This window comes from Oncorhynchus mykiss, chromosome 5 (genome assembly GCF_013265735.2).
Source record: "Oncorhynchus mykiss isolate Arlee chromosome 5, USDA_OmykA_1.1, whole genome shotgun sequence".
Taxonomy (NCBI): Eukaryota; Metazoa; Chordata; class Actinopteri; order Salmoniformes; family Salmonidae; genus Oncorhynchus; species Oncorhynchus mykiss.
Genome location: NC_048569.1, coordinates 58,746,561 through 58,765,173, shown reverse-complemented (window position 1 = coordinate 58,765,173; position 18,613 = coordinate 58,746,561). Strand labels below are relative to the sequence as shown.

Genomic DNA, 18,613 nt, shown 5'->3' with positions numbered 1-18,613 from the left:
GCTGACACAGGTAGTAACCTACTGACTATTCACTTCAATATTGTCCTGATGGAATGAAACTGCAAACCAGTTTTTATTCATTTTTCAGAGCAAAAGCATGGTCAATCACTGGGACTGAAAATACATGAAGGATGGATGGATTGATTGACTATTGCCTGTGCTCATCTCTGAATGATAGGCTAACACTAGGCTAGCAACAAGGCTAGCAACAACCCTGCTATCAAGAGCAGCATTGTACTCTCCATTGAGCCATGGGGGGGAAATAGTGTGACGTGGAAGTCAACATACGATTGGCGCAGTCAGGATTTCAGTTGAGACTAGGGCTGTGGTGATCACAACATTTTGTCAGCCGGTGATTGTCAAACAAATAACTGTCGGTGTCATGGTAACTTACATTAACACATTTAGCATCTCCTGGATTCCACACAGATGCAGACCTTTAAGAACATCTGCATTTTTAAAAAGTCGAATAAATGGTTAACAAAGAAATAGGTATTCCTATATGCTTAATTTAGAGTTATGCAACTTTAGTTCTACAAACGTTGGGCTATAGATTTAGATTTTTACTTTCGAGCCCCTAAACAACAATGCAGTTAAAAAAAATACAGATGAGAACAAGAAATAAAAGTAACAAGTAATTAAAGAGCAGCAGTAAAATAACAATAACAAGACTATATACATGGGGGTACCGGTACAGAGTCAATGTGCGGGGCACCGGTTCGTTGAGGTAATAAACTCAGCAAAAAAAGAAACGTCCTCTCACTGTCACCTGCGTTTATTTTCAGTAAACCTAACATGTAAATATTTGAATGACCATAACAAGACTCAAAAACTGAGACATAAACTGAACAAGTTCCACAGACATGTGACTAACAGAAATGGAATAATGTGTCCGTGAACAAAGGGGGGGGGGGATTAAAATCAAAAGTAACAGTCAGTAAGTATCTGGTGTGCCACCAGCTGCATTAAGTACTGCAGTGTATCTCCTCCTCATGGACTGCACCAGATTTGCCAGTTCTTGCTGTGAGATGTTACCCCACTCTTCCACCAATGGCCCTAACCCTCACCCTCCGATCCAACAGGTCCCAGACGTGCTCAATGGGATTGAGATCCGGGCTCTTCTCTGGCCATGGCAGAACACTGACATTCCTGTCCTGCAGGAAATCATGCACAGAACAAGCAGTATGGCTGGTGGAATTGTCATGCTGGAGGGTCATGTCAGGATGAGCCTACAGGAAGGGTACCACATGAGGAAGGAGTATGTCTTCACCTGTAACGCACAGCATTGATATTGCCTGCAATGACAACAAGCTCAGTCTGATGATGCTGTGACACACCGCCTCAGACAATGACAGACCCTCCACCTCCAAATCGATCCTGCTCCAGAGTACAGGTCTCGGTGTAACGCTCATTCTTTCAACGATAAACGCAAATCCGACCATCACACTTGGTGAGACATAATCGCGATTCGTAAATGAAGAGCACTTTTTGCCAGTCCTGTCTGGTCCAGCGATGGTGGGTTTGTGCCCATAGGCAACGTTACCAGTGTTGTCTGGTGAGGACTTGCCTTACAACAGGCCTACAAGCCCTCAGTCCAGCCTCTCTCAGCCTATTGCGGACAGTCTGAGCACTGATGGAGGGATTGTGCGTTCCTGGTGTAACTCGGGCAGTTGTTGTTGCCATCCTGTACCTGTCCCGTAGGTGTGATGTTCGGCTGTACCGATCCTGTGCAGATGATCAATCAGCTGTCCGTCCGGTCTCCCTGTAGCGCCGTCTTAGGCGTCTCACAGTACGGACATTGCAATTTAATGCCCTGGCCACATCTGCAGTCCTCATGCCTCCTTGCCTAAGGCACGTTCACGCAGATGAGCAGGGACCCTGGGCATCTTTCTTCTGGTGTTTTTCAGAGTCAGTAGAAAGGCCTCTTTAGTGTCCTAAGTCTTCATAACTGTAACCTTAATTGCCTACCGTCTGTAAGCTGTTAAGACACTAACGACAGTTCCACAGGTGCATGATCATTAATTATTTATGGTTCATTGAACAAACATGGGAAACCATGTTTAAACCCTTTACAATGAAGATGTGTGAAGTTATCTGGATTTTTACGAATTATCTTTGAAAGACAGGGTCCTGAAATAGGGCCGTTTCTTTTTTTGCTGAGTTCATGTACATGAAGGTAGAGATATTAAAGTGACTATGCAGAGAGAGTAGCAGCGGTCAGCGGTGTAAGAGAGGTGGGGCAATGCAAATCGTCTGGGTAGCCATTTAACTAGGTGTTCAGGAGTTTTATGGCTTGACTTGGTGCTCTGGTACCGCTTGCTGTGCGGTAGCAGAGAGAACAGTCTATGACTCGGGTGGCTGGAGTATTTGACAATTCTTAGGGCCTTCCTCTGACACCGCCTGGTATAGAGGTCCTGGATGGCAGGAAGCTTGGCCCCAGTGATGTACTGGGCCATTCGCACTACCCTCTGTAGTGCATTGCGGTCGGAGACCAAGCAGTTGCCATACCAGGCAGTGATGCAACCAGTCAGGATGCTCTTGATGGTGCAGCTGTAAAACCTTTTGAGGATCCGAGGACCCATGCCAAATCTTTTCAGTCTCCTGAGGGGGGATAGGTTTTGTCGTGCCCTCTTCTTGGTGTGCATGGACCATGTTAGTTTGTAGGTGATGTGGACACCAAGAAACTTGAAGCTCTCAACCTGCTCCACTGCAGCCCCGTCGATGAGAATGGAGGGAGAGGTTGTTGATAAACTATTATGTTATTTCTTCACATTATCAGCGCAGTAATGCGCACATGGCAGTAGGCTATAAGCGTGAATGTTCCATTAGCAGGAAAACACCATTCTCAAAAGTGACCACAAATGCGGTTATGCATGTAATGCTTTTATCATAAAGGTACATTTTTATGGTGAAAATGATCTCCCCCAAACTTGAATCTCACGCGCTGCTTATGTACGCCAGCTAGGCTTTACACCCCTTGTAAAGCGGCATAATGTGCTTCATTTTATGAAGTTATTTGGCCACTTTAGTTGTGATACAAATCTTATCAAAACATATAGGCCTATGGGCTAGGCTACATAAGGTGTGCGACTATGATGGAGGAAAAGTTGCAACAAAAATAAGGCAGTTTCTTATGCTGGGCATTATTCACAATAGTCACTCATCAGACTATTCTTGATTTAATCTTGTCTTTACATATACTAAATAATATGTGTGCGATTAATTTTCAATACGGTCATTTTTAATACGGTCATCGCAACAGCACTAATTGAGACTATACGTTCCAGATTGACCATGTTGAACATGCAGAAGAGTAAACCAGCCAAGTACTTCCAATATAAAAGCTAAAAATCAGAGAATAAGGTTGCTGTAATTGGAAAGTCATCAACAACTTTAATAAAGTAACTAATTCAGTTTGAAAGGTTCTCTCTACTGCAGCACCAGCAATGGCCATTACAGTTTTGCTTAGTGCTCAGTTCTCTAGGTTCTGACACCAGCACTCTGGCTTCTGAATCAATGGTGATCTTAGTATATCAGATCTCCCACGTAACAAACAACTAAACCTTGCACAGCTGTTGCAACTGTAAGACTACTCTTGTATAGGATGAATGACACACACATAGATGTTATATGACCTCCGAAAGGAAATTCTGCCTGTCGATACAGTTAGCTCTCTCTTGTGGATATTGGCCTTTCACTGCCCATTAGCCATTATCATGGTTCCCTGTTTGCATATAACATTGATAATGTCTGATGCTATTAATTCCTTTAAAAAGCACCATTATTTATATTATTTCCCGGAGAGTTCAGAAACAGCCCTAGAAATGCATTTCCTAGATAAGACGCAGTGAGACTCATTTCCATGTTCACTCTTTAAGTGACACAGGAAAATAATTCTCCCTAAGGACTGAGCTGAAGAGGAGGTACTTAATATGCGTATGAAGTGTATCTACATTGAAACACAAATGCCCCAAACTGGATTAACTAGTTGATTCATACAATTGCAGGGAGGCCATAGTCACCACTTCTGCCCAACACCCTGTCTTGAACTTACTCAGTGTTACTAGCAAGCTACCACCCAGTACTCTACCCTGCACCGTAAGAGACTGCTCCCCTATGTACTGTACATAGTCATTTAACACTGGTACCTTTAATCATGTTTACATAATGTTTTACCCACTTCATATGCATATACTGTATTCCAGTCATCCTACATAACTGCTGTACATACCTTTCATATTCAGTATATATTTACATTCTCACACACACACACACACACACACACACACACACACACACACACACACACACACACACACACACACACACACACACACACACACACACACACACACACACACACACACACACACACACACACACACACACACACACACACACCTGACATTGCTTGTTCGGATATTTCTTTGTATTTTTGGGATTTGTGTGTATTGTTAGGTATACTGCACTGTTGGAGCTAGAAACATAAGCATTTCGCTGCACCTGTGATAACAGTACACAATGTGTACACGGCCAATCAAATTTGATTCAATTTAATCTTGTACAATCCAGCCATTGTCTGGGTAAGTGAGGAGCGATAGGCAGGAAACAGATCTTTGGCATGGATTCCTAATCTAGTCTGGTGAAAAAAATGACACGTACATGTGGGCTACATGACACATGCTGTGTGCCTGTGTATGCAAAACATGCAACCGACTCGGGAGCCCAGTTGGGAAACTATAGTTATCCAGTAGCTTGTCTTGATTTTATTCTGGGGGCAAGTTGCCAACTTGCTCATTCATCACACATGCAAATAAACTCCTAGATGGACACGTGCGAAGCTCCATGTTGGTCTCAAGGCAGATACCTGTAAGGATAGTCCTGGATGATTGCACTGGCAGTTGTCCACGCAAAATGTATATCAATGTTGTAGGTGGACAAATAACATGGCTCTTCCCACAGAAAGATTCTTACCCAAGCTTCATTCCACCTACATTACGTCACTATCAGTCTTCCGGGATTCCCCCATGGCTTGAACCCAAAGAGTGAAGTAGTGATTTTCTTTTCCTTTTTTTTGTCAGGAGAAACACAGAAACGGCTTGTGTGCCAGAAGGACACTTTGATATGTGGGTTTTGGCAAAGGAACAGCTGAAAAACGAGCCAACTCACTACACTTCCCCCTTAAAAGGCAGGGAAACTACAGTAGTGGAGTAAAGAGGCATTTTGGGTTTGTGTGGTCACTGAGCAGCAGTAATAGAAAACGACATACGATATTACAATTATAGAAGACAACAGATGTCAATTGACATTTTATTGCAACAAATATATCTGAGCAACAACAGGACGATGACAGTACAAAAGTATGGTCACTACAAATAAATCACTCAGTTCAAACATACAGTATTTGACAGTTGAAGATTTATCCTCCTTTTAAAACAAATTCTCAATTCATTGACCTTTGTGGTTACTGTTCACTGATACTATAGACTTATTCAAATTGCTTACTTGTCTGTTATGAATATGTCTGGCAAATATCACAAGATGTATGTAATACGGCCAAACTAAATGTGTATTTAGAGGACGGTCATCCTTTGTGACATGAAGTCACTTGAAAGCAATTACACTGTAGATGTAAGATTGGATAGTAACTATATTTCACCCATGTCATTTCTATCATAACTATAGCTGATATAAACTGAGCTACATTGAGATATAAACGTGTCTATAAAGACATACATTTCAACAACAAACATTTGTCTTCTTCATATGTTGCCAGTGTGTTCATAAACAACGAAGCTGTTAGGTGAGTCTGTATTTTCACTGCACCTAGGAAAAGGAGACATTCACACAAGGCTATAGCAGAGAACTATTGGACGGATGTTAAGCTCATAGCTTAGAAACACGATAGCTCAGTTCAAATTGGTTTTAGCTACTGTAATGTATCGACAAGGATGAAGATGCTGTCACTGTTCTACAAATTGCCCTTGTTTGATTACTTTTTAATTTTTTTTAAATAAAATGACTGCTGATTGAATTCCAGATGCAACAACAGGATTAGTGTCGTGTTAGTGGAAATAGTGAATAATTCTGTTATAACACTGAATTTATATTGAGGATTCAAGACACAATGTGCAGAATCTCGTTTTTTATAGAATTTCTGACATATTCTGTAAAACATAACTAAGTATAATTCCATTAAACAAGAGTATGAATAGCTCCAATAGTTTTTTTCACACAAAAGAAAACAAGAAATAAAAAGGGAGGGACCAGGAATATTTTCCACAAAAGGAAAAAAAAAATCAGCTGACTCCCCGGCTTCCTAGAAAAATGACATTATCTCTAGACTACCACCATGTACAAATCATATGATAGATGTTACATGTCCAACCAAAAGTACTTGTTTGTTTTCCGGTTCACTATCTCAGTTACAGTTTTCACTTTGATGGAACTACAAAAGCGCTTCCTTAGTGAGCCCAGTTTGCGCTCTGAACACATTCTAAACAATTTCTTGGCCACAACATGTCCAACTGTAACAGAAATGATGCCTTGACAAGGCATGTTATTCATTAGACTGCCTTCATTATGCAAAGACATTGGGCCTTTAAGATCTGAGCTTGATCGCCCACCATACATTTCTAATCCAAAAGAGGTCCAATCACTGAGCAAATCCCCCTTTTCTTAACGAGGACTCATTGCAAGCTAATATGGAGAATAGCCCGCCATTGGAAAAGGAATATGTATGGGATGCTGCGTTACAGTAGGCTATAAATATGGAAAGGTACAAAGTGAGCAAATATGGTTTCATAATTTGTCATGCTGTCCACACAGATTTCAAGTAGAGATACTACCTTGGCTGGGTATGATAGTGAGATAAAATACTGTTTTGATTGTTATTTGTCAGGCTAACATGAATAAAATAAATCAAACAAACAACAACATTGCATGTGTGTTTGTGTGTGTGTGTTTTCTGGACTCTTTTTTCCCAAGAGTATAATGTACGTCAGCCGTATACACACAATGATTGAAAGTCTTAGCAAGTTCTTCCAGAGTTTAACCCTGGTTAGTCATCTCCAATGAAATCACGAATGCCATGCTTACAGCTCACCCAAGGGACATTTTTGTCACACACTTAAAAGAGATTTGTGATGAGTCTTTCTCACAACCTTCACGGGCCAGAATCAATGTATTACCAAATTGGAACCATAGACACAGGCACCTTATGTCATGATGTAGTAACAGTCAAAGAGATAACATTTGATTGTTGCAGACTTCATTTCCACCCATACTGCTAGACCCAAACACCCTTTTTTTTGGAGCACTTGCGTAAGACACTTCCTATCCCCTTGCTTTGCTCTACTTGTTCAAATTTGCCATCTCAACATACAAGTTGGGCTGTCTAAACAAATATAGACATATACATGAATATACCACACATATATACATTATGCACTATAGTTGATACACATGCATTAGAAATGTACGAAGCAGGGATGGCTTGTGCAAATGAATATTGGGGTAAGACTGCTTGTGTATTAAAACTCTTAGAAAAAGGAGTTCCAAAGGGGGTTTTCAGGTAGAACACTTTGGGTTTCATGTAGAACCCTCTGTGGAAAGGGTTCTACATGGAGCTGAAATGGTTTCTTTCTGCTTGGAACCAAAAGGGTTCTACCTGGAACCACAAATTGTTATTCAAAGGGTTCTCCGATGGGGACAGCGGAAGAAACCTTGTAGGTTCCAAATAGCACATTTTCCCTAAGAGTGTAGTGTTTCCCCCTCACCATTCATCTAAATGTAAATGCTGCAACTTTTATGGGTCTACAAAAAGTCAATTCAATTCAAAAACAGGCCAGCAGTGCTGAAAAGGCCCAATTGATTCCATGCTATATCATGTAATTTACCTGATAAATATAATAGGCCCGTTGGTTTTTATATTCATAACTTTCATGAAAGTTTTTTTGTTTTCTATTTAACTTGGCTTCAGGACAGTTGTAAATACAGCTACCATATCTGTTTCCAACTTCCCCATTCGCCAAACTGAGTGGCGCGCGGTCTAAGGCACTGCATTGCAGTGCTAGAGGCGTCACTACATACCCGGGGTCAATCCCGGGCTGTATCACAACCGTCCGTGATCGGGAGTCCCATAGGGCAGCACACAATTGGTCCAGCGTTGTCTGGGTTAGGGGAAGGTTTGGCCGATGTAGGCCGACGTTGTAAATAAGAATTTGTTCTTAACTGACTTGCCTAGTTAAATAAAGGTTAAATAGCACATTTATTTATATTAGAAAGTATATTAAATAATTATTTGCAAATGCAAAATGAACCCAAACTCTGGATAACTGCAGTTGAAAAGGCTTCACAGAAACATATTGATCACAGATGGATTCCATAATAATAACTGAAGCTTTTATATCATAACGATCATTTAATTACTTGGCACGTCGCCACATATCGAAAATGGAATGTACTGCACACATGGCAGCATACGTATACGAATACATTAGACTGTATCCGATTAGTCAAGTTAAATCAGACATGATATATATTTTTTTAAACAGACAGAATAAGACTGGCGCTTATTTGTATAAATCCAAATCAAATCGAATATGTGAGCCACAATAAGAGAGCGAGAGAAAAAAACTTACCAAATCAGCTTCCGTTTTGTTTTTGCACTCGGAACAAATATTCCTGATTTCCCCTGAATCTACGGTGTTCTGGTGGTTATTGATTGTATTTTTCATATATAGTAGTAAACTGATATCAATTGATTGTGATATTTCTATTCCGTTGTATACATATTATTCGATATCAACGTATGGCTTTGATTCAGAGGTTACATTGTATCTTTGCCTAATCCAAGGCGTGCTCACGGTCGTAGAGTCAAATCATTGGTTGACAAACAGCAATCGGATGCAAATTCCTAACCTCTGAATCAGAGGGGGCCAACCTACCCCAATACAAAGGGAATGTCGGCAAGTGTAATATATATGTACTGTCAATGTGAGGGAAATAATTGCATTATAAACCGACTTTATACGTTTCATGTTGTTGAAATAACTAAGAGATGTTGAAACGTGTGCGCGTTCTATAATTCGAGGAATGCGTTAACAATTTTCTGCTTAAGCACACCTCGGCGTAGTCATGGTTGGAAACTTGGCAGATTGTCCCTTGAAATTATAATGAAGACTACCTAACCCATGAAGAGCTTTTGGCGACGTTCCCTTAGATGGTGTTCATTTTAACCCTACAGCGGGTAGGTGGGTGGTGTCTACTGTATGCTTAATATATAGCACAAGAAGTAAACAGACCGAATGAAGAGTTAAGTCCACGCCTCCTAATTATCGCTTATACATTTAACTTATTCCTTACCAAATTTACCATGTGAATTTTCTTGGGAAATAAACGTCAATTATTTCATTATTATAATATTATTAATAATGATTATTATATTAACTATTATTAATGCATAACAATTAATAAGAGAAATCTAGCGTTTCTTCAGAGTTAGACTACTTGTCCTATAAAGGGGTTATGCATTTCAATCACCCAGCAAAGGTTAGCTACAATACAGCTACACTATTTGTAATTATAAATACCAATTACTAAACCGAAGATAACTGCTTGAGCTCTAATACATACATTTAAATGATTGTATCATTAATTAATGTATCAAATTACTACTACTCTCCTTTAATTAATTAAAGAGTCAATAACAGTACAATAATGGTCAAACTACTGACCATAGCAAGAATTAGTTGAGGTCGCCTATTCTTGCCCAGACTGCAATCCTGATAAGATTTGGCTACTCATTTAAACAAATGTGATACTTGAGCAGAATTGCATTTCTGATTTAAGCAGCGTAATGTGTTGATGTCATTTATACTTTTAAATCAGGTTCGGTTCCATATATGTTTTTTTCTTGCCATTGAAGGTGATATAATGAAGAATGTAGACCTTTGGCACAAATTGTATACATTTGTAAAAATCTTTGGTTTGCAGGTCTGTTTCACTAGTGAAGGCCTACTATATTTTATAGTCAAATATAGTCAAATGTCAGTTTTAACAATGCTGAAGTGAGACAGGACTTAAAGGGGCAATCTGCAGTTGCTACATCTATTTGTTTTACTTATGTATTCATTATGTACCCATTAATTCTTGAAGGACTATGCAGAAATCTCTGTTTCCTGGTTACAAAAATTCTAATAGTTTGCCTAGTTTCGGTTTATGTGACAAAACAAGCAAGTACAGTGTAGAGAAATATTGTAATATCTAAACTGCTGTGAAATTCTTTTCCATAACCAAAAATATTGTATTTTCAGCTGTTTGAAGCTGGTGTACAAAACCAAAAATAAAAAGATGCAAAAACTAAACTTTAAAACAGCAAGCATAGAAATAGCACACACAGAAATAGCACACATAAAACAGATATATCCCCTCTTTGACTTGCTTTTAATGAGAATGTCAGATTTATAACTCAAATTCCTACGTGAATTTTGTCGGGTCCCCCAAAAAGTGACATATTTACAGCTTTACCAACATCATGCATTACTAACATCATGCTGCCATCTAGTGGATAGATTCATGAATCATGGCAACTCTCAAAATAGAATACACTGTCTTGCAAGCAATTTACTGTAGCAGAACTCTTGACAGCGTTAGCAAAACAACTGAAATGATCACTAACAAAACATTGTGTCATTTACCATGCACCATGCTAAATGTGTGATTTATGTTCACACTGCTAACAGGAGGGAATACTGCCAGCAATTGCCCAACTAACGGGCGTGACTGTGCACCAGGCATATGCACAGACAGGAGTCAACCTGTGCGGAGCACATACCCCTTTGCCCTCCGACTTGCAAAATGCCCGTTTGGGTGGCGGTAAAATAAGACATTTTTTGTATAAAGTTGTATCATTGTTGTCCTGAACCATCAAGTGGGTTTAGCTAGCTAGCTAGTTTAAATATCAACAGTACTGCCACAGCAGCGTAACATTTGATCATCAATATTCGGTCTGATTGGCTGCTACGCACAGCAGAAAGTCAAAAAGGAGTGGCAGCATCAAAGACCCTTGCTCCGACCCAACTCCATCCCTTCCTCAGTCTACAGGAGCCACACAGGTAGTCTAGCCTCTAACTAACCAACGTATAAAACGTAGTATGGTTTAAGTACAAAAATAAATGAACATTAAGTTAAACATACATCCTGAGTTTGTGATTTCTTTCCCAATTTTCTGAAACTTTGACACAATCAAAGATACACGGTAAAAGCCCACTTTAGAAGTTGCAGCAGATATTTCATAAAATCATCTTTGGATGCAAGATCTATTGACCAATTGCACATACACTTTTTTTTTGTTTAGTTCAGGTTTGTAATTGGTTAAACATGTTCAGACTTTCACATTGTGGTACCCAACTCACAGAAAAGTAATGTTTTGCCAGAGGTATTGCATTCTTGTGGGCTTTTCCTCACATTTGAAGCAGAATTACATTCTACATTTCCTGTTATGTAATCAATTATTTTAATTACTTTTTGAAATGACGTTTTAAGTGTCCTTCAATCATGTTTTCTATACTGAATCCCTGCCAATCACTGAAACTCATGACTTATGGTAGGGAGTCTCTCTGCTCCATCATACTGCTCTGTCTTACTACCCTCTGTCCATTTCATATTACAAATGCTAAATTATATTTTAAGTTGTTCCTGAAATACTGCTTGAATCAATGATTAAATAATCACCTCATTTAAGAGTCATTGAACACTTGAATTAACATTTATTGCAATTGTCTATTCAGACATGGCTATCAGCACTCTTTTCCAGTAAGGATTACACAGCCAATTGCTTAGAAATAGGAGAAAAGTTTACATTTACAAGCTACACCACTATATTACGAATGTTGATTATTTTCCTAAACATGTACTGTCTTTACTTAAGATATATACACTACTGTTCAAAAGTTTGGGGTCACTTAGAAATGTCCTTGTTTTTGAAAGAAAAGCACATTTTTTGTCCATTAAAATAACACTAAATTGATCAGAAATACAGTGTAGACATTGTTAATGTTGTAAATGACTATTGTAGCTGGAAACGGCAGATTTTTAATGGAATATCTACATAGGCGTACAGAGGCACATTATCAGCAACCATCACTCATGTGTTCCAATGGCACGTTGTGTTAGCTAATCCAAGTTGATCGTTTTAAAAGGCTAATTGATCATTAGAAAACCCTTTTGCAATTATGGTAGCACAGCTGAAACTGTTGTTCTGATTAAAGAAGCAATAAAACTGGCCTTCTTTAGACTAGTTGAGTATCTGGAGCATCAGCATTTGTGGGTTCGATTACAGGATCAAAATGGCCAGAAACAAATAACTTTCTTTTGAAACTCGTCAGTCTATTCTTGTTCTGAGAAATGAAGGCTATTCCTTTTGAGAAATTGCCAAGAAACTGAAGATCTTGTACAACGCTGTGTACTACTCCCTTCACAGAACAGCACAAACTATCAGGTATCAAGGTAAGACCCAGATGCAGACCGTGTCGAAGTACCAATGTTTATTACAGCAACAAGGGCAAAGGTACAGGATGGTAGACAGGCTCAGGTCAGGCAGAGTTCGGCAATCCAGAGGTGGGGCAAAGGTGCAGGATGGCAGGCAGGCTCAGAGTCAGGCAGAGTGGTAAGGCGGGGTATAGGGTCAGGACAGGCAAGGGTCAAAAACCAGGAGGACGAGAAAAGAGACTGGGTTAAAGCAGAAGCTGACACAAACACTGGTTTGCTTGACAAACAAGATGAACTGGCAACAGACAAACAGAGAACACATGTATAAATACACAGGGGAAGATGGGCGACACCTGAAGGGGGTGGAGACAATCAGAAAGACCGGTGAAACAGATCAGGGTGTGACACAAACTGGCTCTAACCAAAATAGAAAGAGGAGTGGGAGGCCCGGTGCACAACTGAGCAAGAGGGCAAGTACATTAGTGTCTAGTTTGAGAAAAAGATGCCTCACAAGTCCTCAGCTGGCAGCTTAATTAAATTGTACCCGCAAAACACCAGTCTCAACGTCAGCAGCCAAGAGGCGACTCCGGGATGCTTGCGTTCTAGGCAGAGTTGCAAAGAAAAAGCCATTCCTCAGACTGGCCAATAAAAATAAAATATTAAGATGGGCAAAATAACAGACACTGGACAGAGGAACTGTGCCTAGAAGGCCAGCATCCCGGAGTCGCCTCTTCACTGTTGACGTTGAGATTGGTGTTTTGCTGGTACTATTTAAGGAAGCTAGCAGTTGAGGACTTGTGAGGCTTCTGTTTCTAGAACTAGACACACTAATGTACTTGTCCTCTTGCTCGGTTGTGTACCGGGGCCTCCCACTCCTCTTTCTATTCTAGTTAGAGCCAGTTTGCGCTGTTCTGTGAAGGGAGTAGTACACAGCGTTGTACGAGATATTCCGTTTTTTGGACATTTCTCGCATGGAATAGCCTTCATTTCTCACAAAAAGAATAGACTACCGAGTTCCAAAAGAAAGTTATTTGTTTCTGGCCATTTGAGCCTGTAATCAAACCCACAAATGCTGATGCTCCAGATACTCAACTAGTCTAAAGAAGGACAGTTTTATTGCTTCTTTAAATCAGAACAACAGTTTTCAGCTGTGCTAACAATTGCAAAAGGGTTTTCTAATGATCAATGAGCCTTTTAAAATGATACATTTGGATTAACACAACATGCCATTGGAACACAGGAGTGATGGTTGCTGATAATGGGCCTCTGTACACCTATGTAGATATTCCATTAAATCAGCCATTTCCAGCTGCAATAGTCATTTACAACATTAAATGTCTGCACTGCATTTCTGATCAATTTCATGTTATTTTAATGGGCAAAATTTGCTTTGCTTTCAAAAATAAGGACATTTCTAAGTGACCCCAATCTTTAAACAGTAGTGTAATACAGTACCAATCAAAAGTTTGGACACCTGCTCATTACTGGGTTTTTCTTTATTTTTACTATTTTCTACATTATAGAATAATAGTGAAGACATAACAACTATGAAATAACATATGGAATCATGTAGTAACCAAAAAAAGTGTTAAACAAATCAAAATAGATTTTATATTTGAGATCCTTTAAAGTAGCCACTCTTTGCCTTGACAGCTTTGCACACTCTTGGTATACTCTCAACCAGCTTCATGAGATAGTCATCTGGAATGCATTTCAATTAACGGGTGTGCCTTGTTAAAAGTTCATTTGTGGAATTTCTTTCCTTCCTCCTTAATGCATTTGAGCCAATCAGTTGTTGTCACGTTCTGACCATCGTTCGTGTGTGTTTTCCTTGTTTTAGTGTTGGTCAGGATGTGAGCTGGGTGGGCATTCTGTTGTTTGTCTGGTTTGTCTATTTCTATGTTTGACCTGATATGGTTCTCAATCAGAGGCAGGTGTTAGTCATTGTCTCTGATTGGGAACCATATTTAGGTAGCCTGTTTGGTGTTGGGTTTTGTGGGTGATTGTTCCTGTCTCTGTGTTTTGTTGTCACCAGATAGGCTGTTAGGTTGTCTCACGTTTATTGTTTTGTTAGTTTGTTCATGTTCAGTTTCTTCATTAAAAAACATGAATAACAACCACGCTGCATTTTGGTCCGACTCTACTTCACCCAAAGAAAACCGTTACAGTTGTGTTGTGACAAGGTAGGGGTGATATACAGAAGACAGCCATATTTGGTAAAAGACCAAGTCCATTTTATGACAAGAACAGCTCAAATAAGCAAAGAGAAATTACATTCCAGAATTACTCGAACACATGAAAGTCAGCAGTAGCCTCTCAAAGCTAAATTAATAAATCAATAACATCCTTCCATCTCATTTGTCTGGAAATTAGTTAATTGGGTCATCATTTCCCACAGTATCTATGCAAGTCCAGTCTTTCGCCAAGATGGACGTCTACATTTTCACCTCGGAAAATCTTCAGAGGGAAAAAGTACCTGCTTCCAAGGTTGGTGGCGTAAACAGAGTGAGGTTGAGCACCAAAGAAACTGAGAATGTTCTCTTCCAAGTACCTCAAGTGTACCCTAAACCAATGTGAGCGAGGGAAGTAAAAGTGTCTATGGCTAGGTTTCCATCCAATTGGTGACAAATTTTCATGTGAATCTTCTAAAATCTGTATTAAAAACAATACAGGGATTTTCTCACGAGAGGTATGTTTCCATCAAACTGACATGTTGAGGATAAAAGGATGTGCTGATGACGTAGTGCACATAAACATAAAAATAAATGTGCATTAAGATCCCATGTAACAAATAAAACATAAGTTAAATGGGTTTCTAACTCTACTGATGATTTTGTCACAAAAATGGTTGCGATAAATTGAAAACTTGCCCATTCTGGTTTTGGCACATGCTCTCTAGACAAGAGTTTGCTGTTAAAGTGGGCAGGTTAGGCTTATTTGTTGACATATGGATAGGAGAAAGATCATTTTATTTGATAATTGGCAGCCAAGCACTGATCATCATGTCACCAGCATTCAATAGCCTATACTTGATATTTAGCCTATTGTAAATTTGCATTATCACCGTGCACTTAACCACCATGTGAAGTTCATAATTGTCACGCCCTGATTCACTTGTGGTTGTCTCCACCCCCTTCAGGTGTTGCCCATCTTCCCCACTTATCCCCTGTGTATTTATACCTGTGTTCTCCGTCTGTTGCCAGTTTGTCTTGTTTGTCAAGCTTACCAATGTTTGTCCTGTCAGCTCCTATCTTTTCCCAGCCTCTCTTTTTCTCGTCCTCCTGTTTTTTGACCCCTGCCTGACCGCCGTTCTGTACCTTTGCTCCACTTCTGGATTACTGAACTATGCCTGACGCTTTGCCTGCCGTCCGTGACCTTTGCCTGCCGTCCGTGCTCCTACTCTGGATTATCGACCCCTGCCTGCCTTGACCTGTCATTTGCCTGTCCCTGTTGTTACAATAAACATTGTTACTTCACACAATCTGCACTTGGGTCTTACCTTGATACCTGATAATAATAACTTATTTCACCAGCCTATAAACATTTCATGCTTTTCCACGTTGTGTTGGTAGACCTACAACGTAACAGCCTATCATCGCATAACTTTACATTTACATCGATATGATGGTTATTATATCAATATTTGCGCATCAAGGCATTTCCACCACCATTTCTCGATTCATTTTATGGACTCCATGTCGAATGAACAGTGTCAACATTTATGAATTTGAATCGACATTTCCTGTTTCCATCAGCCCTGTCATTGTTTTTTTTATGAGTCAGGTAATTCATCTGCATGAAATGGTTTGATGGAAATCTGGTTAGTATGTGTCGATGATGACACGTGTCACACTAGCATGACTAACAGTGTCCCTATATTTGGTTAAAACACCTCAAACCAAAACATAGGCTTGGTAATGAACTTTCTTTAAAAAGTTAATTTCGTGATACCCAATTGACAGTTACGATCTTGTCTCGTCGCTGCAACTCCCCAACAGACTCGGGATAGGCAACGGTCAAGAGCCATGGGTCCTCCGAAACATGACCCGCCAAGCAGCACTGCTTCTTGACACACTGCTCGCTTAACCCGGAAGCCAGCCGCACCAATGTGTCGGCGGAAACGGACAACAGAAGTTAGCTTGCAGGCGCCTGGCCCACCACAAGGTGTCGCTAGTGCATGATGAGCAAAGGAAATCCCCCCGGCCAAACCCTCCCCTAACCCGGACTCCCAGTCACGGCCGGCTGTGACACAGGTAATGAACTTTCAACAGCTTAACACTACAAGCTTGTTAGGGGAGTGTATGTTGTGGTGTGGCAGGCATTGACCCTGGGCTCTCACCCTCTCTCTGGTCCTTGAGGAGCTTGTTGCAGTTGTTCCTCTTGGCCTCTTCCAGAAGGGCTTGCAGCTTCTCCTGCTCCTATCCAGAGCGGTTCATGAAGTCATTCCATTGCTGGGAGAGAGAGAGAACAATGAGCTACATCTTACCCTTTCAAGTTAGGGGCATTTCGGGAAGAAATGTAGTTAGGGGTAGTAGTGGTAAAACATTCACTTGCAACAAGCAAGGCTTTTGAAAGATGTTGGGACCAGTAGAAGCCTACATCCACGTAGTTGCCATTGGTGCAGACCACAGTGAAGTTTGAAGGGAGGGCAGTCACTGCATACCTCTGCCTCATCTTTGGAGCACTCATTTCTATCAAGACGATTGGCAAGGTAGCAACCTTTTTATTTTTGGACAGAGGAAAAGAATAGGCATCGTTAAATGATGTTGATAAAATGCTGTGTGGCTAATGGCTATGACTAATGGATGTGTTCAGACATGCTGCAATCAAGCTAGTGGGTATTGAGAAGATGCTTGTTCAGCACAAATTATATCTGTAGCAACCCAACATCTGCAGCAGAGTGAGAACTTACTGTTCTCCTGCCGCCTTTGGTTCTTCTTGCCTTTGGCTCTGGGTGTGAGGTCAGAGTTGCATATGGTCTGGTTGATGAAAAACTGTTTCTTCTTGGTCAAAGACACACATTTGGCGGGGGAGTTGGGCAGAGAGCTGCATTTGCGCTCCTCTATCAAGCTGGGGAAAATAGAGAGCATTAAGTTTGAGGACTGATGCATTTGGAGGTGACCTCTTCACAAAATATTGACTTGTTCCTGTGTAGCTAGTTACTTCTAAATGGCCTTACTATTGAATAAAGTAGTATACCATATTTCTATAACTATACTGAGCATAGAATAGGTTACAAAATGACACACCACCATAAAATGGGGGTCAGTGAGTTTAGATTTCAAAGCCATGCTCCATTCAGATTCTCGAGCGCTGATTGGTCGTTTTTCACTGTTGCCACTTTTAGACCCGATGGCAACATTGTAGTTGAGAGAAGGTGCACAAACAAACACATTGCTCATGCAAATGAAGTTGCTGACGATCTGTCATGATGAGAAACAAAAAATTGTTGGTTGGCTACATCGTAAAAGTACGTAGGTGTATGTAGAAGAGGTCTAGTCAGAGAATATAACGACTGGCTATTAAAAAAAGGCTGCCAGATATCTTGCATGAGCAGAGCAGAGGGGTAAAGGATGCCCAGGAAGCTACGATTCAAACTTCCATTAGACGACTCTGCAAGCGTTATAATGTCAATGAGCAACTGTCTTCAATGAGCAACTGTCTTCATTTACTCCCGTTAATATCAGTATGTACTTCCAAAAAAGGTCTTAATAAAAATGTACAAGCAGCCAGGGTCACACGCCAACATTCAGACATCATTTTAAAACAAAGCATTTGTGTTTAGTGAGTCCGCCAGATCAGAGGCAGTAGGGATGACCAGGGATATTCTCTTGATAAGTGTGCGAATTGGACCATGTTCTGTCCAGCTAAGCATTCAAAATGTAACGACTACTATTGGGTGTCAGGGAAAATGTATGGAGTAAAATTGACATTTTCTTTAGGAGTGTAGTGAATTAAAAGTACAGATATCCCCCAAAATTATTTAAGTATTTTTACTTAAGTACTTTACACCACTGATATTTAGTAACTAACATATTTCAACATTATAATCAGTGGTGATTTTAGCATGTAATTCTAGGTGGGGCAAACTAAAAATATATATTTTTTGATGCATGTCAGC

The 18,613-nt window shown here is 40.2% G+C and overlaps 1 protein-coding gene and 1 pseudogene across 1 annotated transcript in view; both read right to left on the bottom strand.

Annotated features, from left to right (window-relative positions):
- LOC110524163 (AT-rich interactive domain-containing protein 3A) overlaps positions 1–8,930 on the bottom strand; it is a 46,420-nt gene extending 37,490 nt beyond the window's left edge. Inside the window, exon 1 of the mRNA XM_021603549.2 lies at positions 8,643–8,930. The gene's annotated coding sequence lies outside the window, so the exon portion shown is untranslated. The remainder of the gene's footprint in view (positions 1–8,642) is intronic.
- The window catches only part of LOC110522978, a 28,751-nt pseudogene extending 11,169 nt beyond the window's left edge, over positions 1–17,582 (bottom strand).
- Positions 17,583–18,613: the final 1,031 nt, after the last annotated feature.